The 26,576-nt window shown below is 38.3% G+C and overlaps 1 protein-coding gene across 1 annotated transcript in view; it reads left to right on the top strand.

Annotated features, from left to right (window-relative positions):
- Positions 1–26,576, top strand: part of LOC140273717 (protein phosphatase 1 regulatory subunit 29) — a 62,203-nt gene that overhangs the window by 18,626 nt on the left and 17,001 nt on the right. Inside the window, exon 2 of the mRNA XM_072369367.1 lies at positions 1,853–2,061. The gene's annotated coding sequence lies outside the window, so the exon portion shown is untranslated. The remainder of the gene's footprint in view (positions 1–1,852; positions 2,062–26,576) is intronic.

Raw genomic sequence — 26,576 nt, 5'->3', positions numbered from 1 at the left:
GGGTCTACTGTGCATTTCTTGTTGTAGAGAAAAGTCAGCATCTTTCTACAAGTATTCTGCCCACTTAAAGTTGCTCATGTTTTTCTTTTCTGTCAGACTGTAGTCTCAACTCAGCTCTAATCATCTGCCTATCCACTCCCCTGCTGTGCAAATTTCCTTTGAAATCCTCCTGAGGGATGCATGATTTAACCTTATTTTTGTATTCTTCCCCATTAAAGGTGATTACATTTTACCAGATGACATTTGAGTTTGAACACCAAGTATATTTGTTTCATCTCTGCAAGGAATATGTTGGCTCATGGTTTCTCTGTCTGTGTTCAGATGCACAAGCAGCTCTACAGACTTTTAGATCCGCTGAGCCGAAGGTTCCTATGCATGGGCATGTGGATAAAGGCCATACTCCTACAAAATCTCTTCTTAAAACAAGAGTCTGTGTTGTAGCATAGACCTACTGCTCCTTGTTTTCTTTTGTGCTGTATGCTCCTTTTCTGAATGGTGGTCCATTCGGCCCATACAATTACAAATTGTAAATATTTGGGTCATCTACAGAGAGACCCGTTGGACACCAACTGGTACGGATGGTGGCATTTACTCCATATAGGCCTTACCCATGAGTAGATGCACAAACTGTAAATTGGCCTAAAGGCTGCTGTGGCTCATGTAGAAAAAGCATTGTGTTCCTCCACATGCCAGAGTGTCCTTGGGCAAGACCGTGAAACCTTAGTATTGCTCCTAATGGCAGCTCTGTTGTCACTGGTTGTCACACTCAATTAATGAATGAGAAACACAAAAACTCCCTAAAAATCGATCAGTATTCTTCCCCATTGATGTTTTTCTATGTTTTTCTGTATTACAACCTGTTTTTAAATTGATATGTTTTTAAATTTGATCTCACATATTTTCTAAACCGGCTTCATCATATTCAGGATCACTGGAGCGCTGGAGCCTATTGCAGCTGCCATCAGGCGAGGTCCACGGGACATCTTGGACAGGTTGCCAGTCTATCACTGAGCCAACACAGAGACAACTAAGCACACATGCTCACACTTACTCTTACAGTTAATTAAATCGCAGATTAACCTTAGATGCATGTTGTTGGAAGACAGAGTACCCAGAGGGAGCCCATGCATGCAGGGGAACATCTCCACCAAAACCCACAGAGCAGTGAAGTTATTAAACAAAGTGGTAACATATTGTAAATGCCAAAAGTAACCCCAAAGGAGGTACAAAGCTCCACAGCACAAAGCTGGATTTACTGGAGGAGCTGCCAGAAAATGCCGGTGCTTAAAGAAAGGAAAAAATGGAAAGCATATTTAATTCACCATTTTACAGATTACAAGGAAATTGAATGAACTAATCACACAGTGCTCTGGTTTCACTTAGCCTATCACAGTGCATGAAATACAAGTGCAGATCAAGGAGAATAACAGTCACGACTGATAAAAAGAACACTTTTAGAAACGGGTAGGTGCAGCACAACAGTGGACTGACCTTTAACTAGAGTCTCTCTGTGCGATGTGTGAATGTTCTGCAGGTGCTCCAGTTTGTCAGTCCAGAAGACATCAGGTTAGTTTGAATTTGGTTAGATTCTGAAATTGGCCATTGGTGTGATAATCTGCTGACCTGTCCAGGATGTACTTTGCCTCTTGCCAAGTGGTTGGAAAAAGTTTTGTCCTCCCCCACTCCTTATCAACTTTGATTCTGGTGCAAAGCAGGCAGACAATCCCAGTTCAGAGCATGAATTAAATGTGTTGTCTGTCAGTCCTTTGAAAAGTTAGTAGAAATGTTTGTGATGAACCCCTGTTTTTGTTATTTTTATAATTTTGTTTTTATTCTTTTTATACTTTTTCAGGTCCTGACCCAATTTTGTCTCCCCTAACTGGAACAGAACCACAGAGGACCGAGAGAAGGTCAAAGAAAAACACTCAAGATTTTCTTGTGAAAGCTCAGATGTTAACCTTGAGAAGAGTGCTCCTCCTAAAGAATACACACCACGAAAGGCAAGGAGCACTGCATGAACAAAAGTGAAGCGAAGTGATAGATAGAAAACATAGCAAACAGGTAAGCCATTCATATTACCATTCATTTCATTTTACCATTCATGTTTTGTAAGGGTACACACTCTCTCATATCTACACAGTGATCTTTAAAGAAAAGTCTTCTAATTAAACTTTTAAACCCATTTCCTCTGCTTTTCTGAAACTTTGCACACATGTTTGCACACAAAGTGTGTGCTTGTGTACGATACTTTTGGCATGCAGTTCAGTGCAGAGTGTAAAGCATTTGTTAGTGTCTTAATAAGTGTATATTATGTCATCGTTCCTACTTTCATTGCATCTATTTTACTGGCAACACTGTCATTAGTGCCGACAGTACTTCACTAACCACAGCTATTATATTCTTTGTGTGCATGTGCAAGTGTGCCGTGTGTGTCAGGCAGACATAAAGTAAAAGAAGTAATTGTTGTAATTATTTCTCCTCCGATCTCTTCCTGCCGACAAATTCTTACTACTCCAAGAGGAATCTAATACAGCGTAACATGACAGGAAGTTTCAGCACCATTTTTATGGTGTCCATGCTTGTTATTTGCTGTGATCAGGAAGAGCCTCGGTGTTCATGACAAAAACACCAGGAAAAGGAACAAAAGAGACATTACGCATGTAATCGCTGCTGAAAGAAGCCGATTTGCCAATTTGACAAAAAGAATGGAAAAAGATTTTCACACGCATTTGGGTATGAAGAGTGATATTAATGTTTGAAGTGTTCACACGGATTGGGAATCCTGTTTGGTTATATAATAGCTGATTGATTTTAAATGAAAAAGAAAAGACAAATAATAGATACACATATAAATAAACAAGCAAAACCCAGCAAAAATATTTTATTTAAAACTTTAGGGAAGTTCAACTAAGATTGGACAGGGCGTATATTCTTAGTGATCAACCAAAATTTTCCGAAAAGTTTGATTTTCAAATCGACCCGGAACACTTTTAGTATATGTAGTCACACTTTTGGGTTGTTTTGGGTACACCCCAGATGCATCTGTAAAGTGAAAGCTGATTCGTTTGTACACAGGCAGTTCCTGTTGTCTGATTTTTGAGGATTTTGCATGGGAACTCATTAATTATTTTCTTTGTGAGTTGGTGTCTGCAAATATTCTGGTGAGATGATACTGTTCTGGGGCAGCGATTTTGTATTATTAAATGAATTTGTGGGAGATGTCTCCTCCTTGAGAGATATGAGGTTTTCTTGTGAAGTGGCCGTGGCTGCAAAAGAGGCATCATGAGACATGGGCAAGACTTTAATGCCACATAAGTATTCTGTGGTTTACCATTGCTTTTTATAGTTCTTCCAGTGGCTTTGGGTTTAGTCTCAGCTTTGATAGAAGTTATTGTGGACAACTAAAAATCCTTGAGCACCCTCACTGTGCTGGTTTAGCCTAATCTTGGTTCAAATTACTGTAAACAGGGGCTTTGGGTCGGCACTGTGAGGTCAGTTGAACTGCTTTTAGCAGTTAGCCTCCCTTTTTTCTGCCTCAGGTGCACTGTGACTGTGAGCATTGATTTTGAACACAAACAGTCCAAAGGCTTTCTTCTAGTCTATTATCTTTCCAGGTCTATGGCTTGAGCCTAAATTGATGTGCTCACTTTTGGTAACTGTGTATGAGACTAATTCTATGCTGATGCTCTCTATCATTAGTGTAAGGCATTGGTACTTCAAGAGAATGCAGCTCTATATATCCTTTAATTCATTTAGATGGCTGTATGACATGTGGTGACTTCTCTGGATACATATACTCACTTCTGTTTCCACCATCTGTTCATTGTGTACATTGCTTCACTGATGTTATCTACTCCTGACAACAGCTTATTTTTTATTGTGACTACAAAATGGAAGTCGCTCCACATTAGTGCCTACATACGGTAATGCTGCAGTACAGCAAGATGTGTCTTCTCCGGTCTTGGTGTTTTAAAGTGTCTGTGTATAACTTTTTATTCTCTTTGGCTGTGCAGGGGAATTTTCAAAAAGACATTTACGTGTGCACACATGGACTCCTTGTTCCACGGTGTCAGACACGGTGGTGTGCATTAATTTCAGAATAAACTCACTTGGCATGACTTGTGTCCTTACGTACACCACCAGTCAGTGTGAGTTGTAGCTTTCTCTGTGGGAGCCGGTATTGCCGACTCATCCCAGGGAATCCCCTGAATCACGGAAGCAGCTCATGTTTCGTTGTTGTCTTTTAATGGAAAAAATCCACAGCATGGAGGCTTGAGCTACTGAAACGTGGGCAACAACAGACTAAAGTGGAAAGTACGGTACAAAACATGATCTTGTTAGCTTAAAAACTAATATTTAGCATTTGATGTAGTAATATTATTAAGTGATACACATCCAAAATTAAGTAAGAAAAGCATTCAGATCAATTATGATTTAATAGCATTTATTTTATTGAAACATATATGTTTGTGAAAGTAGAGCAAATTTATGCAGCCTGAATGTGAAAATCAGAAGTAAGTGTTTGATTTCTTATGACACTTCATGTGCAATGTCACAGGCATGCACGACTTCTGTATAATCAGCTGTGACTTACTTAATCTGTGACTGTGACCCTGTGAAAACTTCAGTCAGAAAATGTCAGTCACAGAGCTACGCCCGCCGGTAAAATGATTGCCTATATGAGTAAATCCCCATCAATCAAGTGTTGGCCCCGCAGGATGACACTCCCATTTGGTCAGTCTTTTCAAATCACAACAGGTCCAGATGAGTACGGCAGCAGAATAGCCTCATGGGGACCTTTAGGGCTTTTGAGTTTGACATAACTAATAGAAATTTCTGATACGCTGGAGGACAAAGCAGAGCAGCAGCATGAAGTCGCTCCTGGTTCATAAACCAACAACAGTGACTGGAGACGCACTCTATGCCCTGCACACAGTAACAAACATCACCATCTTTCTTGTTTATTTAACTGGCTGATTAGCTCAGAGGATTGCATACCAATCATCCCGTAAGAGGGAGAGAGGTACTCAGAACATTCAAGAAATCTAGTCTTACTGCTGTGTCTAAGAAACATGGTGCATATATTGTAAAAGCACTATAGAAGGGATGATGGTAGTGAGTGAATGGCACTGATATCGGTCTTTGTAAAGAGACATTTAGATATTTAATTGCCTCAGTTAACCAGTAGATAAATAATTCATCTTACATTATAGGCTATTAAGGGAATCAGTTATTATGTTACGTGATGAGACTGCTGAAGACCTTAAGTCTGACAGTTGACGATTTGCGTTATTATCTGCATTACGAAAATTTGAACATTTCAGAGTTTGTATGTACAGTCACAGGAGAAAAAAAAAGGGAAAAAAGTAACAATCCTTAGAAATTTGGAAAGGAGAATGCATTTAAGCCTGTTTCAGCAAAATTATTCAAAATAAGAAATCAGAATCTAACCACCACATTTATTCACCCCAAAACAGGATAATATATCAACTTTATGGTCGGTCATCTTGAATGAGAGTTACATGTTGATATGTGCGTGTGGGGAATTATTACTAGTCCACTTAACACCAAAATAACACCAAAAACTGTTGGTAAAAAGGACATTAAAGTCCAGTTGCACTATATTTTGTACTAGCAAATCTTAACATTTTCTTCTTTTAGATACTGTGGCTGGATAATTGTTCCATATATCCATAGAAGGATTTTGATATGTTTATAGAATTTTTGTTTGCACATATTTTGTGCATGTTGTATTTATTTTGAGCTCTGAAAATTGCCGGATATCATTGGCTTGATATTTATACTGTGGTCAAATGTTTATATTTGAATAGATTGTATTATTTGTGGAATATCTGTCTTGTCAGGTGAGCTGCATGTACTTGTAAGGGACACCTCGAGGTGTTTCGTCATCTGATGAGAAGCGTTTGCAAATATTACACGTTCTGTATTCCAGAGAGCATTCATTCCAGTGTTAGCACTTTGTATAAACTGCCACATGAAAAAAAAAAAAAGTACATCCCATGGAAACTGGGAACAAAGAATGTAAATTATGCTGGTTTTATGCTCTTTGAAGTAGGTGATCTAGGATGCATACAGCATAGTATAGACAGAGGCTGTAGTATAGGGCTGTAACGCTTGACTCTAAGAAACAAAGAAACAAAGAGGTTGCTACATGAAAACAAGGCCCTAAAGAGGACTTAAAAACCATTAGCACTGAACATTTATTCGAGAAAAACTGAGAGATGTCTTAAGGTAGTCTGTTTTATTTTGTCTTTCCAGGTGGATTGGTTAGAATTATGCATTTGCCAAATGAAAGCCCAAATATTGCTGAGGAATTGGAAAAATCCATAGAAAGCACGACGCATTTTGAATGATGCAGGCTTCATGGATATCAAAGGGGCTTTTTCTGGCATTTTCAGAAACAGCAATTTCTATGACAGATGGGTAAGGTATAGCCTCTTGCAGAATAGATTAACACCATGTGATTGATGATACGTTCCAGTGTCAGTCATGTATTAGGTGCAAAAATAAGTTTATCTTGAAATCCAATTAATGATGGATATAGGCTTGTAAAGCTTTTAATTTAATATATTTTATTAGTATTCGTCGTCAATATTTTACATTCATTATTGGCTACATTCATTTCCTTCTTAGTCTCTTATCTTAAAACTAGTTTTATCATTTTCTGTTTGTGTTTGACCAATTTATTTATTAATTTCTTATTGAACACATCTATATTTTTGTACTATTAATGAATTTGTTTGAATATTTAAGACTTTTATACAGTCTTTGCGATTGCATTCTTATTGTGTTTTTTTCATTTTTTTTATCTTATCTATTTTTATTTAAACTTCCAGTGTTCTTGTTTCCCCAATGCTGACAATGTGGGTGAAGTACAGTGGTGTGTCTACAAAGATGGGATGCAGTAATGGGGTCATTTAAGCTATGTGAACATATTTGTCATGTGTGGCCACTCCTGTTTTCTCCTACAACCCTTCCTACACTTATTTAGACATGAAAGCAATTCTTGAAATTCTGTGCTTTAAACCTTTGTCCAGCTAGATAAAAAGCATGCATCGACGGGGAGAATGTTTAGAGGATGAAAGTGATCGAACTCCTCTGAAGCGTTTGAACCTTAGCTGATGTTTTACTTTCAGTGCTGTCGTATACTCCATGTGCAGCGACACCATACTGTGGTTGCCGGTGATGTGAATGCCAATGATGACGAGATTGTAACAGCAACACCCCGAGCAACCTTTTGCACAGGGATACAGTGTTGCATAAATGCTTTCACCAAACACTTATAAGCTTAGTCCAGTGAAGATCTATATTTGACATAGTCTAATGTGAGTTTGAGGGAGATTCATAGTGCTAAAGCACATCCCTGTGTGTTTGGCCTGTTCACACCCGCATTCATTTACACATCTGTGAAGAAAGACATGTGCTCAGTGTCTCTTTCTCACCTCTAAAGATTTATAGTGGACTCTAGAGTGGATTCTGCTGGCTTTGCATTCACCCATAGCGTTGGTCACACACCAACACTTTCAACACAGCTATCTGGGTTGAAAGATATTTCATACTGTCAATGTAAAGTGGGATAGACTGAGTGTTGGGTAGCAAAGAGAAAATGAGAGGCAAAAGTTCTTTGTGAAATGGATACTTTATCATCCTGTTTTTTACAGGTGCCGCAGTCCCAGTGTCTCCTTAAATTCCGATCCACCCCATTTAACCATCAATCTAGCAAATCCTGGTTTAATTATGAGCCATGCCTCTTCCTCCCCAAAACTCAATAAGAACAAATAAAAGAGCCTTTCCAGCTGTAATGGGATTATCGATTGGGTGGCAGTCTAGAACTGAGACTTTGTGTGGGCCACGTTTTTGTCAGGCTGTGTGTGTGTGTGTGTGTGTGTGTGTGTGTGTGTGTGTGCCACCTTTTTCTTGCATGCATGTATTTCTGTGTGTGAGTGATCACTGAGCAGTGTAAAACTGAAAAATGGAAAGATGCTTGGTGTGTGTGTGTGAGATTGTGTGTGTTAGTAATTTTATGAGTCTTGTCTACGAATGTGGGTGCTACTGCCAGTGAAGGAATGAAGGAAGCATAAGATTATCTCACAAGTTGAGTAATATTCATCTTCCCATTACACAGGATTAACACAGACACAATATTTGGCTTTTGACACAGTAATGAGCTGCATCTTTGTCACAGGTTAAATTTATGACAGCATTTTCTGTTTTGGTGACTGTAGCTGTGCAAAGGAAAGATGGAAAGCGTTGCCATCTCGCGATTTTTAATCTTGGATTTTAAAACCACAGTGAACTAAATGTGTGGACACCCAACCCTATTTCATATGTTCTGGTGAAACTGGGCTGCTCAGGGAGATCTCCTGGCTAAATTTCCAACTTCAAAACATCTAGTACCACTGGAAGGTGGCATTCGGCTGCTTTCATCACAACTGGGGAAATGCAAAGTGGTTTCACATCTTTTATATGCTGTCCACCTCAAAACAGTAAAATGTTACACAATTCTCAAAGCAAAGCATTAACCACAAGCATGTGACTGTGAATACTGATAACTAGGCAGATTAAGGTTGTTTTATGAAAAATGTAAGTTAACTGTGTGCAGAAAAAGACAGCACTGACCTAAAAAAGATAGATCGAGATTGAGAAAATTAATGAATTTATATTAAAACACATTCTTAATTTATCTTAATGGATAAATGTGCATTTTATTTTTCTCTTTCAAATACAGTGCTCTAAAAAGCAATAACATATTGTTATGTGTTATATGTTATTTTGACATATTGTATTTTCAGTATTTTAGAAATGTGAGGTCAACTGATCACCAGGTACTGTATGTATTCTAAGATCTATGCATTGAAAGATTACCAGTGAACAGGGAGGAGAACAACACAGGTAACACTGCATAAAGATGCTATTTATAAGCTTTTAAACACCTCTCTGTTCTCACACTTCTGTCTTCCTTTGTCACCTGTACTGTTTCCTCAGGTTCTATTACTTCTTTTACATGCTTACTTGTTATTAGGCAGAAATCTGTCCCTTACTTGTGTTAGTCACACTCACAATAAGAGAAAAAAGCATTTTTTTCTCTCACCTCCCCCCCATACTGCATCTATCGTATAATAATCCTGCTCTAGTTAGGTTATGGTGAGCACTGTCACCTCACAGCAAGAGGGTTCCAGGTTCAAATCCTGGCTGGGTTGTGTCTGTGTGGAGGTTGCGTGTTCTCCCCAGGTATGAGCGGTTCTCTCCGGTTACTCTGGCTTCCTCCCACTGCCCAAAAACGAGAAAGAAAGAAAGCATGAGAACAAAATGAGAAAAGCATGAAAAAAGGATCAGCATTGTTACTATGTTTGTTGTCTCTAGTTTCTAGGTAGTAGTGTGATTTCATCCCCTCCTGCAACTATATAATATTTGCGTCAGTTCATTTGGAAACACAGAACCGACAGTTCACGCACATGCATTCATGCACATTGTAACAGACTAGCGCACATCCCTACACGCATTAAAAAGTCACAGGGTAAATGTCCTATGCTATGCTATGTTGCGGTTTGTCTCACTCCAATCCTCTCTGCCGCATCTGCTCAACTTTTTAAATCTACCTCATATTTTATGGGTACCAACAACCTTATTCGTTCTCTCTCTTGGTCTTTGAAGTGGCAATGAGTTTGCCAGGCCTGCTGGCTAATGAAGCTGCAGCCTTGAAGTAACTATCAGTACCTTGCATGCAAAGGTACCAGTCACAGGAAAAGAACTTAATTTATCGCTGTAATTGCAACCATAATTATAGATATCGTTTACATATGTGTGTGAGACAGTTCATTATGGTGGTAAAGTCATACTGCGTTTTTAGCACACTGAAATTCCATGAGGTAAGCTTTCTTTGCCCAGCAGCGGCTGCTGCTGCGGCAGTGGACCTTATCATACTTGCATACTTACACTCATATATGCTTGCACACACACACACATTCACACATGTGCCCCGTAGCTTCAATTAGAAAAGAGAAGCGAAGAGAATAGACATGCTGGGGTCGGAAAAAATTGGAAAAGACATGATCTGATAGGAGAAATACAGAAGAAGGGAGAAGACAAGACATGAAGAGACATAACTGCTTTGTCTGCGGCATTCTTGTGGAAAACATTTCAGTTCAAGAAAGGAAGGGCAAGACTGTGTATTTGTCTGAGAGAAGGAGTTTGCACTTGCCCTTTTTCATCCATGCTGATTTATGCTGACATTCCCATTAGGACACCGCACTCCACCAGATGTAGAGAACATTTTCGAGGGTAAGAGAAAGATGGTCGTGTTTTTGTATTGTTTATGCTTTTTCTGAGAGTATGGCATCGCATGATCCATTTTGTGTTTATCTCAGCATGGTTAGCATTCATTTACACAGGTCAGACCATCCGTAACATTCACAAAATTCAAACAAAGAGAATATTTTTTTAAAATATTTTATTAAACAACTGCCTGTGTTATTCACAGAGCCAGTAAAATGACCACGGAACAAAGAGAGTGGGAGAACATATGAGAAGAAATCGTAGGAGTGTATTAGAGAGGGTGAGACATCCCCCCTTTGCAGTGAGCCATACATGTTGCGTAAGACAACTTATATAGTACTATAATCAGATTGTGAAAATTTAATCCAGAGGCAACTGCTAAACAACAACAGTTCAGGAAAAAAGTGCACTAAATAACAGTTTTAAGCAAAGGAAGAAAAAGAAACATGATCAAAGACAACATAAAGTACCAGTCAGACAACTATCCCATGGAGAGTTGGTGCTTCCACACCCAGCTTGGGGTTTTTTCGGAATACGTTTTGTTTCACAGGCAGATACAGTACGTCGCAGCAGGGAATTGCACATGCGTGTACGTTTGTGTTTTTACTTTGAGTCTCCCATGTATATTTTATGAGTGATATGATATTTCTTGGTCCATGTAAACTTTAATATACACTCCTGTCAGGAAAAGGAGGAAGGTAGGTGGGAGATGTGGGTGTGCGCTTGGAGATCTTGGTGAGTATGACCATAAAGGTCCACTGACTTCTTGCACACTCAGAAAATGAACGGCCTACATAGAGGGATTTTGCAGAACAGTAACAGGACTGTTCTGATCTGCTTTCATGAAATTTAAATCCTCTATAGGAATCAGAACGGCTTGACAAAACAGACTGCACCTCTGGGCTTCTCTGCTATAATCACTGTTAGTCTTTACTTCTCTTTATATCAGTCAAGTCAGACCCAAAGAAGGCCAGACTCAAACTGTTGGAGGATCAGTCGATTACGGATCACATAATATAATAAGATGTATTCATTTTCTATTTAATGCAATGAAATTCTATAATAAGTGTTGAATTAAGATGAGAGGGAGTCAAGACTTGACAGCAGCTGATTTATCAGGTAGCATGTATCATTTCACTCTTTGAAATCACATATACCTCTTCCTACGTTATAGAGAATGGGCTTAGAGCTTAAAGATACAGTTTTCTAATGCCATGAAATAAGTTTCGTGAAATTTCAAATAGAATAAAAGTTAAAGACAGCGACACACCGAAATCCCATTTCCTCATTGCTTCAAGTCGTAGTCCTCATACAGTTCTGAAAATGATCAGTTAAATTTACACTTTTGGCAGAAACAGTTTAGTCCTAGTAAGTGGTAGGATGCACAGCTGAAGTCTGCAATTCATGATAAAATCATAGGAGGCTCATAGGAGTTTCAGCGCATTTAATGTGACATGGAATATTATTTTCAAAGTTATATTGTAATATATGCAATATAGTAATATACTAGTCACAGTGAAATATTGGCTAAATGTGAACGCTTTGGCTGAGCCTAGATGTGTACAAAATTTTATTCATTGGACAAATTGATGAATGATGAATGTGTATTGCTTGGATATTTATTGTCACTCCTTCCACCAGGAACTGAGCAACTTTTACATAATTTTCTAATCTTTTTCAAATTTTTCAAACCTCTGCATCCAAAAGGTTTTCTCTCATCCATGCATTCATCTCCAGTAGACTTGATTATTGTAATGGTCCTGTAACTGGACTTCCCAAAAAGAGCATTAAACATCTGAACACATCACACCAGTTTTAAAATCTTTACACTGGCTTCCAGTCAGTAAAAGAATAGATTTTGAAAGCCTACTGATGGTTTACAAATCCCAGAACGGTTTAGGCCCAAAATACATCTGTGATATGTTCAGAGAATATAAACCCAGCAGAGCTCTTACATCCAAGGACTCAGGTCAGCTGGTCCAGTCCAGAGTCCAGACTAAACATGGAGAAGCAGCATTTAGCTGTTATGCTGCAAACAAGTGGAACAAACTGCCAGATTGAACTGGAAACTGGAGATTGAACTTTCACAAAATCTAGGCATTTTTAGATCCCTGTTAAAAACATTTCTTTTCTCATGTGTCTATGCATGAAATCTGCACGGCATCTTTTAATGTATCTAGACTGTTGTTTGTTTTTGATCATTTTAATTTCGTTTTAATCATTTAATTTCTTTCTCTTTATATTATTTTATGTTTTTAATGCTTCTCCCACTCCCCGCTGCAATGCTTTTATTTTATGTAAAGCACTTTTTTGTACATGAAATGTGCTATACAAATCAATTTGACTTGACTTGTCTGCACTATGATGTATCTATATGCATGTGAAACTGCAATGAAAGGGTGTTTATGCCAGGGTTCAGATATTTTATGCACTGCTGGTTTACCTGACCCCATTTTCAATAAATAAACAGCAGCTTAATCTAAAACTTAGAGTTTATAAAACTGTTTCCTATTCAAGCTGCAAAAACTTCTCTATGCTGATGTCCGTTTCATTTAGGGAGGCTTGTTACTTGTAAGCTTGTTACTTGGAGAATCTTAAATAAAACAAGAAGCAGGTTTGCTGTGCTCAGTAAACAAACAAGCATTTCAGCTCAGTGTACAAGTGCGAGCCTCGAATATGCTGACGAGAAAATGTTGAGCTCTGTGAAGAACTAAACTGAGGCACCGCTTATTGAGTTCTGCTTCTGAGTGATGCTTTTTCTCTGGGCTGTTTTTCATGTCACTCACTGCTGCAGCCTTCCACTCAAGTAAGCAAATGTGCCCTTAAAAAAGTTTGGATAAACATTATTTTTAGCACAGTGGGATAAGTTTTTACTGGGTCATAAATTCTGTGGCGGGGTCTCAATTAAAATGCACACCACCTATCAGCACACACACACACACAGGCGCACATACATTGCCAAGAAGATGAAACTAGAGCACTAAATGAGGAATGGTGTGTCGTCTGAGACTTAGCCTTGTGTTATTTTAAACTTGGGAACCATGTCAGGGTTATACTATGTAGGTAGCCTGGAATGAGAGCAGCCTTTTATCCACCTAGCATAGTACATAGTTAGTAAATAGATGCAGCTTGCTACAGTAATGGTTCCCTCCGAAGCAATGACACTGAAAAAGAAGCTACAGCAAAGTGCAAAGAAACACCCCCCAAAAAACGTCATCTCACAATTTTGGATTGTCAAAGTATGACATTTTGGATATGTCGAAAAAGGTTATTATTGTATAATTTCTGATGGGCCTGGGCCCACAGAATACTTCTCAAAGGTTTGATCCTTATGAGGTAAATAAAGTAAAAGGCAAATAAAGCTGATGAGTAATACATTCATGCAAAATATGGAGGTTTTTCTGAATTAGATGAGCACAGGTTGACAAATTGTCCCCACACAGTGACCTTTAAAGAACACATCTTGAATTGATTTTAGCGGAGAACACAGAGAAACAGAGGGGCACACGTACATTTTCCTGTCAAATTAAATCTGTGAAATGCAGCCACCTCCATTAAACCAAATGTGTTTCTTTCGTTACAGTGCACTTCTGCTAAAAGTTGTGAATTCCACCTCTATTTATGTGTGTGAGGCACACTTGGCTTACAGAACAGCGAGATTGTGGCAGTGATCATTACTGTTGCAGCCAGCAATGTATGAAGCCATTGTTCTCCACTCCAAAGGCATTGTTCTTTCAGCCGTCTTCTGAGTCTGCCTGATCACAGACCATATGCTGATGATATGCCTACATGCACGAAACAAAAAATACTTACGCCCACTTATAGAGGTAGAGAAAAAGTGAGGAACAGAGATAGACAGATAGATAGATAGACAGACAGACAGACACAGACACATATAGACAGACACATATAGACAGATAGATAGATAGATAGATAGATAGATAGATAGATAGATAGATAGATAGATAGATAGATAGATAGATAGATAGATAGATAGATAGATAGATAGATAGATAGATAGATAGATAGATAGATAGATAGATAGATAGATAGATAGATAGATAGATAGATAGATAGATAGATAGATAGATAGATAGATAGATAGATAGATAGATAGATAGATAGATCCACAGCAATAGGTTACCAGAGGATGTCAAGGAGAAAAGAGAAAGACAGGAAAAAAAGCAGACCTAATTACTGGAGTATAGTGTACCCTCACCACGCTGACAGGAAGGCAGGTAAAGTGATGATGACAGCTTCTAAAACTTCCAACGCAGCATAGAGGATAATGCAAGCTATAATGAGGCTTGTTTTTGTCATCTGTCCTCCAGTGTCATCTTGAAAACAGCTCTTTACTTTCCACAACAACCCTCCTCGTCGCCTGACTCTTCTTGCCTCTCCTTCCTCCTTTTTCTCTCTTTCTTTATAAACCACATCTCTCTGTCCCTCTTCCCTCATGGCACTATTTTTTTTTCATCGCAGGTACACTTTTTTGACTTTTTTTGTTTGCTCGGATTTCTTTGTTTTCTACTTTCTTTTTATCCTTTCAAAGCTTCTGTTTTCTTTCCCATAGCCTAATTATAACCCCATCACCTTTCTGATGCAAGGTAGATCTGGGTGTTCAACTACTTCCTATTCACTATAATCTATAATACATCATAACACAGATTGTTTGGGTTTGTACACCTGTATATAGTACAGTTTCAGTCGCTCTTTAGTGTTTCTTTCATGCTCCTGCTTTCTATCTGACTGTCAAGGATGACAGCTAACTGAAGGTTTTAACCAAAGTATAGACAAAGGCACCATCCTGTAAAACATTTGTAACAAGCCTGAGGTTGATAGCTATTGTTAATGTGATTTATTTGTCTGCATTGCTGAGCGATAACAGAGCTGTCCTATTTTAGTAAAGATATGTGTGAGAAATCACACACCGTGTTTCAGAAACTACATTGCAGTGATACTACACAGTTATTGGGGGTGGGGTCTCTTGCATAAACTTTGTTCTCAGTCATAGCCGAATTTTCCATTATACAAATAAGTTTATGATACCGTTATCTTATGCTGTCAAATTAATATTGATATGAAAAGGAATTATGGTAAAGCAGGCTAACTTATCAAGCTTTTAGGATAATTTCTGAGCATTTTCACCTCAGAGCTGCATCAAACCAACAACATTAACAAAAGCATTGATCAGACAGTGAGGGTGCTTGCAGGATGTATGCAGAAGAGCTTCAGCCATGGAATGGAAAGAGATAGAGGAGATAAAGGAGAATATCCCATCATCTGTCAGATCGTAGATGATTATGCCCGACATCAAAGACAACACACGCCGCCCTGTCTCTAATCCACAGAAAAAAAGACTCCCAAAATGAGACCACCCACCCCCCCCGTTGGGACACAGATTTTAAACTTGACTTACTTTGGTCGACAGCTTTTGGCGAGCCTGAAATATATTAGATGACCAGCTGAGCAGCTGAAATAAGCAAATAAGCACACTGTGGCAGAGCTGTAAGATGTGTACAGACCTTTTTTTTTTTTTTACAGCGCAGTAAATCGTGCAAAGATAATAATGGAACATGCAAGGGAAAGGAAATTCTTGGCACTCAGGAGAACTGTGTCTTTGTTTGAGTATGTTTAGCCATATGTTTTGTCTTCAGCAGCTCTTGCGCTCTGAATATCTTCAGCGCGCTGAGGAACAATGAGACTATTGAAATACCATCTCATATCTTTACATTCTGTTTATTTCCAGAAGCATACTTGACTATCTATAAATTCCAGTTTAGTTTTGTGTTTGTGCGTGCAGTGTGCAGACACGATGTCTTTTGTTGCATAAGTTTCACTCTTTAATTTTTAAGTAATGCGATGGCACCAGACATAGTAAGGCAATTTAACAATGTGGGTTTTAGATTTTATAATCATCTGAACAATTTAGTGCTTTCCACAGCTATGACAGGTTTATGGTGAGATGAACTTCATTAGGTGCATCACTGCAGGCAAATCAGCAATGAATTTAAGGCCCTGCAATAATTACAACAAACAAAGAGAAACATGCTTTAAATGCTTGACAGTCTCTACTTTCCTATTACTTTGAAAATTGGGCAAAATTCCTAAACGCAGAGTAGTGCAGCTGCAATCAGATCCGCAGCATTGTCTTTATGCAAAATATGTAAGTAATAAAATTTTTGGTCGTCTGTATTACCTTTTAAAAACAAACCTTTGGAGCAATAGTTTTAGCACACCAGTGCCTCCTCTGTAGTGCAAAGTAGATTCAGGGTGATTAAGAATGTAACTTTTTGGCCTTTGACCTCACCACATGCTACACTCTTGAATTTAAAAACGAGCAGCAGCTGCGATGAGATGAGTGCTGCTCTTCTGTTGGCTTGTAGATCAAGACCCCGGCTGTCGGAAAGTCAGCTGACCTCCAACTTCAGTCAAAGCAATCTTTAATACATTTTCACATGCAGCCAGTGCCTAATTAGCTAATGAACTCAATCCTCTGAGACAGATGCATCGCTAATTGATAAGGTGAAAAATTACAGGCCGGTTCAGTGAATCTTATGCCTGATTAAACATGTTGAACATCATACCTGGGAGGTGTCCATTCTCTGGAACTTTGTGTAGCTGTTTGGATTTCTCTAATTATTTCATATTTCTGGTCATTCTATAGCTGTAATTAAGATGTATAATGTATGAATATTTGTTCTGCGCTATGATAAGAAGCCTGAATCATTTCTATTTTGCATCTAAAACCTTATGCTAAAACAATATGCTTACCTCGCCCATCCAGTTCTTGAAGTATAGTATCATTGACGAAAGACACCATGCCTATTACATCTTAATACAGACGTAGAAAAAAAAAATTGAATTAGATATTTTCATTAATATTCAAATACGATTAATCTCCAGCACAAGACGAAGCGTTGCCATTCGGCAATGATAATGTCCAGTGCTTCACATACCAGTCTATTGTTTTGACTAAAGCTAAGGCTTGAATCACAGGAGTGTGCTGCTTCCACGCAGCCAGCATCTCTTCCATTTCACAACAGGAAACTTGACCTTTCAACCCAGCAACAGGTGGTGCACCCGCAGTCTGACAAGCTATCATAAGGTGTTGTGGACAAGGTAGAGTTCAGCTCTCTGTCTTTGTGCCTGTTACTGATTTTTACAGTAAATGTGTGGTATATGATTTGTGTCTGCATACATTGCTGATATAATCTGTGGAATATTTACATAGAATATTATAAAATGCATTGACGTAACTACACGTTCGCACCGTCTCAAGACTATTTTACAAAACTTTGGAAAATGTAGGTGTATAGATCTTATCCATTCACAGATCTTCACAGACCAGATCAAGTGAGATCTGGTCAAGACCAAACAAGCCATCATAAAAAGAAGACCTGGTTGCTGAGTGGAGTAACATTGCATGAAAAAAAAAAATCTGGATTTGTGAAATTCTTGTTCAATAGTCAGATACAAGCCATGTTCTGGAAAAAATAAAAAAATGAATAGCATTTGTTCGACTGTATCTGCTGTATCCGGGGCTGAAAACTTCCAATCGCTGTCACAGTGCTCTGAACTGATCAGCGCAGATGTGTCAGATTACAGCAGTGTTTCACTCCATAGCAGAGTGACAGTGATTGCAAGTTTTCAGTCTCAGATATAGCAGAGCAAGTGCCTGTCTTTTCCACAGCATGGTTCGTTAACGTACAAAAGAAGTCATTCTTTCCTGATACTGAGGTTTTTCACCCAGTGTAGCCTCTAAAGACTCTTACCTTGGAGAGTCAGGTTTGAGTCGCACATTTTTACACATTTCTGCCCACTCAAACTCAAACTTCTGACTACTAACCTTATAGATAAACAATCTATAAAATATGGTTCATAATTAACTTACTTAACAGCAGAAAATGACACCAGGCTCAACGTGAAGTGAGGATAGAGGGTTTGTTGTGACAACTTGGTATATCTGTGTTTAGGAATGCAGAAAATGTCATAATGCTTCCATGTTAGGTGCTTTGTGTTCACAAACTGACCCAGAAGAAAAGCTACGAGTGCTACTTGATTGTCTATGTAGAGTGTGTTGAGCGGTCTTGGCTCTCGACATGATAGAGCAAATGAAGCAGTGCTTGTTGCTCCTTGGGGGAAGACAGGTGCTGAAAGAGCACTGATGCATTCTGACTCTCAAATGCATCTAATCTTGGTTGTGGTCTAGTTCATGCTTGCAATCTTCCAAACTCTGCAATCGCAGTTGACAAATGTTGTCGTTTTAAGAATGCTAATTGGAGGAAGTGGCACTTAGTTAAAACTCCAGCAGTGCGAGATAATACACTTAGCTGCGGGGTGTTGTCCTTTGGGGACATTGGGAAGGACAGCAGGAAAAAAAGCAAGCAGAGTTTCTGGGATGAGGACACAAATATGACACTGTCAACTTTCCACAAGGCATCTATGGTTCAAGAGAGTTTTAACCTTAAAAGTACACTGCAGTATTGTGTATTATGGAAATGTATAATCCAAGCTCATGTTTACACACATGCAGTGCACTCTAATCACCTTTGCTTCCCCTGTTCTTTCTTACTCTTTTTATCAGCTATGATTTACATATATTGAAGTGACAATCAACAGCTGTGCTCTAAAAAATCAGCAATCTGTTGCTGCTTTAAATCCTATTCAAGACAATTTAGAGTTACTGGTGACTACATGTTGATGAAAGGCAGAATCTGTACATTACGTTGCACCACAGGGCAAAGTGTAGCAGTTTCTCAATGAAGACTTACAAAATCTTTAAATACCTAAGTCTCCCTTTTGACAATCTCTACATTGTGCATTAAGTTAAACTGTTTTGCTTGCTCAAAAAGTGTAAACTTACCATATTTCAAAGGCCCCTAGAACATTTAATGCGTTTTTCTTTGCAACTTGTAACATACATAACTACATTTAGCATAACGGCAATGGACTGGATGTACCCTTCCTCTCACCCATTGGCAGCTGGGATCGGCTCCAGCCCCTTGCGAGCCTGCAATGGAATAAGTGGGGATAGAAAATTGATTGATGGATAGATGGATGACACAGTGGACTTTTAGGTTTTTCTTGTTCAGGTAGGAGGTGGTTGATATCAGCAATACACATGCAACAGAACCATAAGTTTGAGACTGATCCACTATTGTCCAACAACTTTTCCCTTTTTGGCTTTATTCTCAGTCATGGTTTTTTAAGGGTTAGGCATTAAAAACAACATGGTGAGGTTTAGATATGACCTGATGGTTTAGGTTAAGGTTAAAAAGATAAATGATTAGGCCTAATTGTTGACAAATAAATGGTTACAGGTTCACCACGTCAGTGGCTTTGCAAAGCAACATAATAAAAAGTGTTTTCAGCTCTCAGTTTCTCAGCCTTAGTTGTGCTGCTATTACATTTTGGACATGTGGATACACATACCTATTATACATTTTCTGTGTGAGACTGTGCTGTGAAAGACTCAAGCCATCTGTGACTCTGGAGAATAGATGGATGGAAAATGATTAGATAAGCTGTTTGCTTCTCATTTGATTGACAATTTTTGTTTTGCAGTATTTATATCAACCTCATGTGCCCACATGGCAGACCCAGCTCTTCCTTTCTGTACAAACGTCAGCACCTGACCATCCCTGCTTCACTAACCCTGGTCTGATTTAAACCGTCCTCATTGTCTTTCACAGTTGAATAACTGCAAGGCTGCTAGCCACATCTGTGTGGGTGTGTGGATGTAAAAATACATATTGTGAGCACACATTAGCAGACAGCAATTATCTGTATATTAGACATTCTTTTATTCATTGTTCCTGGCAGTATAAGCTTGTGCTTTAGGTTTAAGGTTAGGCTGATTGCCTGTGTGAAATAGTTAATTTATTGAACATGTCAACAAGAGTAAACTTTGTTTTCATTTGGAAAGTCATTATGTTGATTTTACTATAAATTCTGCACTGGGTGTTTAAGCCTATGCCTGTCTGTAAATCTGAGAATATGTGTGTGTGTGTGTGTGCTTATTGAAGAGCTCCTAACTGTTTCATGTGGAGCACATTAAATAGGGTCAGGCGAGCTTAAAGTGTTGTATACGTCTGATTCCCCACCCCTCGACTTTCACAAGAACACAAAGACCTTTGTAAGAACGTCTCTTTTTATCACTCTCCTCTCCAGAGTTGTTTGTTAATGCTTGCATGTTTGATGATTAACCAACGGTGTTGGTGCTTTCGACATGCAGTTATCTCCGTCTCCACACCCTCCGCTTTTGTTCTCTGCAGTTGGCTTCTCTGCTTTTCCCCCTTTGTGACTTCTAAGAGATCCATCTTTGAAAACAGAGTTAAGAGTATGACATTAGTGAGAAAATAAGGAGGAAAGAAGGAAGAACCAAAGCTCCCTCTTATCTCTTGCTCTCCTGAGTCCTTTTTTACAACCTTGTTATCGTTCACATATTTAGCCTCTCTTTTCATCTATTGTATTTTTTTTACATTTGTGATTTGTTTAGATATGTTAGATGCGTTTATATATGTATAATTTTTACATACATGATGTGTATATTAATTTCTATTTATTTAGCACACCCCTGGCCTTCAGAAGCTATTGAGTCTCTCTATTAGCAGTAATAATCTGCATGTAGGTGTTTTACACAACTGTTCTCCAGTGTTTGATGAGAACTACATAAAACATTCTTCCAATTCCATGATTATTTAGGCGTAACATACATATTTCTAAGTGGGGAAGTCAACTCACCAAACGGCTCAAAGAAATTCTACACAGATCTGTTGCAGTTACTCGTTTAAGCTCAAATAAGGTCACATACGTTATTGTTATTTTCCCGTCATTCCACCTCAGACTGACGGACAGAGGGACAACGTCTCTGATTCGCTCAAAAGAAAAATCAGTGCAGTGCTCTCATATCTTTAATGACGAGAGTTCTAACCAGAGCTCTGAAGAATTCTTGGTATTCGACTTTTCACTTCAGAAAAAAAGGGATTTCATTGTCTTAATAGATATTCATAATTGAAAATTATGACAAAGATGTGTTTCATAAGATTCCATGATGCAGCACCAGCCCAGTTTATATATATATATATATATTTATATAGTGGGACATGCAGTTTTATTGTCCGGTTGAAAGCTCCAAACAGAATCTAAACTTCAGACGGCAAGGAAAACCCAAACCTTAACTGTTCCACCATGGCGTTTCAAAAGTAGCATGTGTTGTTTTTCTTTTTCCTGAAAAGATATTTGTGGTTTGAAACAAGTTTGTCAACCTGACAGCAGCAATCTGATCCAGCTTACACATCAAATTCATATCATCTAAGTTTCTTAGAGAGCTATGATGTCTGCTTTCAATAGCAGTGAGATGTCAGTGGTTTAAATAGTTACTCCCAAATGAGGTTCTAATCATTGGCATAAAATGTAGTCGTAAGACCAGCCTGCGACTGGTATGTTTCTTTTTTTCTTATTTATAGAAATTGACTACTAAATCATAATTTTATGAGATATTTCTTTAAATAATCCGTCGTACAAGCCTCCAACTCTCCACTGGATGTTTTCACTCTTATAAAGACAGCATCCCGGTCTGACTTGTTTCTTGTTATTGGCACAGTCTCTGGGTTGGTGATAAGGATGAATGTTCCTAACAACACAACAGAAAGTTTTTTTCTCACTGGCCATGTTCCTTACACACAGTAATTCTTTCTCTCTCACCATTTCTCTATGTGTCAAAGAGATTTAACAGGCAACAGGGCATTTCATAACATTATCTGTCTCGGTTCATTATATTTCTGGTTCCCTTTGTTCTCTCTCTATCAAGCCCAGTTCTCTGTTCTCATCCCCGTATCTCCATTTTCCCATGCCTCCATATTTTCCTTCTGTATGTCCTACCACATTCACATCTCAACTTAATAGCATGACAATTTATTGAACTTCAAATCTGTTCATATAACAATAACAATGGGGCCCTCATTTTTGCATGTGTTGGTTTCAAAAGTTGGTAACAAAATAACAAATGAGCTAAATGAGTTAGCATTACACTTTGTTAAATACTCAAAAGTAAGATCAAAAGTATAATTATTGTAAGTTATGTCACATTATTCTCTTTGTTTGTCTTGTGGTAAAACATAAGGAGTTAGCTTCATGCATAGTATCCCATTACAGTGAACATACAGTGTCATACATAATCATACATAATGGCCCTTGTAAGCATATAGGAGAACCTGTGGTGGCCACCATAAAAGGTTGGAAAAATGAATAGACACACAAAATAAACACAGAAACAAAGAAGACTTCCAGAATTTCCAGAGCCAGAGTTTGGTTTATCTGCTCAGCACTACAAGAAATGTGGTTGTGCAACATGCCAGACTCTGTGGAGGAGGACCCGCACCATCTGTAGATTTTAAGGGGCCACTACAAGGTGACAAAACAGCAATGATTCTGGTTCATACAAAAATGATTAGAAGAAATATATGATCTTATTTACAATAGGATCCTCCTAAATGAACAAAACAAGACAAAGCAAAACAATAGAGGGTCAAGTTCATCATTAGGGTTTGTGACAACATCATTTACAGAAGGAAATTAATTGGTGTTACGCTGATGATTGCAATCATCCACCATCAATTATCAAAAAACATTCCATAGTGCTGGAGAAAAAAAAAAAAACACAATCAGGCAACATCCAAATATCATGAGTCATTATCACCTCACTGGGTATCACATGGTGATCAGTGATACTGCAGTGATACTACATTTGGGCCTCATTGAGAATAAACTAGCGAAATATAAGGGAAAAAAGGTTGTTGTCTCTAAGTTGAATGTGCACATCCAAAGTTTCAAAGTTTTAAAGCTCTGACACTCATTCACACAAGTGCAGCCCTTATTATTATTATTATATATTTGCACGTTAAATGCACAGTGATCTTTTGTTTACATTCACACACTGATGACCATATCTGGGGCAATGCGCTCTCTCCCAAGGACGCTTCAACCTGTCTGATGTGACATGATATTACGTTCAGTCTGTAGGTCACAATAACATGTAAGGTGCCCCTTCTGTTATCTTACATTGTTATGCAATATCTTTGTTACCTCCTTGTCTTCCCTCAATCTCAATCTCTTCACTTCTCCCCCTCTATGTCTCTCCATCTCTTATTTGCCCGGAGCCAGGCAGTGGCCTAGTTTAGCTGTGCAGACGGTTTGTTAGCCTCACCCCCTACGAAAACAATCATAGTGGAATCATGGCAAAACACAGGGCAGCTCAAAATCTGTGCATGGAAAATCTACACACGCATACATGAGCACCTACACACTGTACAGTGCATGGCTACATTTAACGCTATGCCGAGGCTCAGATGTTCTAATACGAGCTGTCTACTGTGCATACTGTTGGAGCACAAGGACAAGCGTACAAACACCCACACATATACACTCTAGTTTGCTTGCGTCGTTTCATTACTGTCAGTTTGATCTCTTTGGAGCATCTAATATTTTGCCTTGAGGAATGCACACCTGCTTCCTGACAGAAAGAATGCTCTTGTGTACATGTGCAAGGACATTTATGGGAATGTTGTATCTAAATGCATTCACCCCTACCTTTTATTTGAGTTTATGTAATTTATTTTGGCTGGAAATGGCTTCGTTGTATCTTTTTTTCTTTTCTAGAAAAGGGCACTATACTTGTTATTTTGCAATGGCATTGTAAAAAGAAAATACACAAGATAAAAACTTCAAACTGACAAATGAAAGCAGAAAAGTCGAAACCGGGATGAAACGATTTTATTCATAAAAGGACCCGAAGGCAGTCTTTCCATCACTGCCGACGTCAGTGCCTCACATTTGTGCATAAAATAATTACCTTGCAAGTAAAAAGAGAACATAAATGAATACAAAAATGTACTCTTTTTATCTTTACATGTGCCAGCATGTATCACTCAGTTGTCTAAACCAGTGTTTGCTTCAGCTGACCCATGTGCTTCTGTATGAAAAGCCATCCATCTGGGGCCACAGACAGTCAGTGCCATCTCCGTTATTATTAACCATGAGTCATCGCCTAGATTCACTGCCGACTTATTTGATGATAATGTGAATCAGTTGCTGGGAAAAAAAAAATTTAAATACTGTATAACCCTGCTACTTGGTAAGATAGCTGTCGGCAAGTTGAAACAGTTGTCCAAATAAAAAGGGAGAAAATGAAATGGCTGTTCTTGAAAATTACAACATTAAAGATTTAACTGTTTCTAAATCTGGAGCATTCACTTTTCATCCAGTTTGTGTGGAGGACAGTCGCACGACCCATCATACAACGCACCGAATGACTGGCAGGAATTGTTTTTCAAGATTATGCTTATCCATCTCCCCAAGTACCACTCCGGTTTTTGCAGTGAAGTTGAAGCACCATTAAAGCTGTGAAAATCCCTGCTTAAGTAAAACTATATTACCATTAAACTTTATTAAAATAAAAAAGTGCCCTTCTTACGCAATTTTCTAACAGGGAATAATAAATAATAATTATTTAGATGTCACTAATGTTCCAAGAGGTGTTGAAAGCAGCTGCACAGGATGTGTTTTAGCCTTAGCTATGATTTATTTCTTACTTTAAGAAAGTAGTCTTTATTTGCAAAATCTCAACCAAGAATTGACAAAAAAATGTTTCATAAAAAGTCGAGTTGTTTCATTGTCTGAATAAAATCTGGGATTGGAAACATCTTGGTCCCAAACTGAAGCACCTTGGTTAAAAAGACTACACATAATGCCACCATTTGGATCTGAAACTACTGCACTGACTTAACCCTTTCACAGTCTTTACCCAGCTTATTTAAGAAATTATGCGAAATGGCACACTAAGTTACGCCAGGGGGTCTTAGCCATACAGTAAGTCGAGCATGAGCAGGGCTCTGTGATTGGGGAGTTTTTTTGGTTGCTGAGAGGTATTATTCTCTTTTAGTTTTGGATACAATCAGCCTAACTGTCAGATTTTTAGTCTCTCTGCAAAGCTAAGCTAACCAGCTTGAGGCTGTGCCCTCACATTTACTTGTGCAGACATGAGAGTGGTATTGATCTTCTTATCTAAGTCTCAGCAAGGAATCTGGAAAGCCAGTTCCTCTGAAGGAAAAGAGTGAGGAAATGAAGCACGTTTTATCTTTTTTTTTTCTGCAAAAAAACAAAAGAACCAAAAAACTTCATGTGCTCACTGAACTTGGCAGGATTATGATGGATGAAGAAAAAATAAGGCAGAGTGCGGTTCCAGGCATTGTCAAGTTCAATATTGAAGGGAATAACTATCTTGTGTTCTTAGTGCTGCTTGTGAAAACCCGGGGTCTGATAGTAAATGTGTTCAAGTGAGAGATTTATTGTAGAGTGCAGAAATTTCACTCCATGCTTTGGAGTGTGGTGTTGAAAAATAAATGAGGCAACATACCAGCCAAGACATGCACTGTATGTTTTAAAGCAGGGGCTTCATAACATTACATGTTCTGTGCCCCCTTCCTTTTATTTGGAAAGAACGATATGCTCTGCTGCACCACCACTTGGAGCAGACTACACTTTTGATTTAAGATTTCTTGTTAATGTGAAAAATTCCAATGAAAATGAAAAAGTTAATCTTAAATAAACATCCCTGCATTAAAGCCACAGTAAGTATAGTTCAACCAGTTTTGCTCTAATGTTCTTTGTTCTAATCTTTTATCCTATTGTTCAATCAAATAAAGCCTATGAGGTCTAAAGCTGGGAGTAAAGTTGCACCACCATAACACATTACAGCTCCTTTTGTTCTTTTTGTATTTTCGCAGTTTTGGTGAATAAACTGTAACGAAGTGTTGTACAGAAATGCATTAAAAGGTCGTAACATGTAGTGACAGCGAGAACATTTGGTAATCTAACGTAAAAATTGGTGATTATAAGCACAACTGAATATCCTTAATGCAAGTTTAATTAGTACAATTTTATTATTTAGTCTGACCTTCTTTAATTTCATGTTTCAATTCCAAATCGAAGATGGGTTCTTGATAAATTGTTTAAGCCAATTTATTTTGAAAATATTATTTAAAGTGTAACAGTCTAAAAAGTTAAGGCCACCATTATTATATGAGTTCATTATTACAGATCTTTTAGTATAATGGTTTTTGTTCCTCTTTATAAAGTTTAATAACATCTTGTCAATATCTTTTGAGACCTTTTTGTTAACATCGAGAGATAAAGCAGCATGTAAGATGGGATATTCGCATCACTAGCAGTGCTCATATTTTGGAAAACATGTAAATCATAGTCCTACCGGTTTAAAA

This window comes from Leuresthes tenuis, unplaced genomic scaffold (assembly GCF_036924035.1).
Source record: "Leuresthes tenuis unplaced genomic scaffold, fLeuTen1.0.hap1 SCAF_17, whole genome shotgun sequence".
NCBI lineage: Eukaryota > Metazoa > Chordata > Actinopteri > Atheriniformes > Atherinopsidae > Leuresthes > Leuresthes tenuis.
This window is presented reverse-complemented; position numbering and strand designations above follow the sequence as displayed.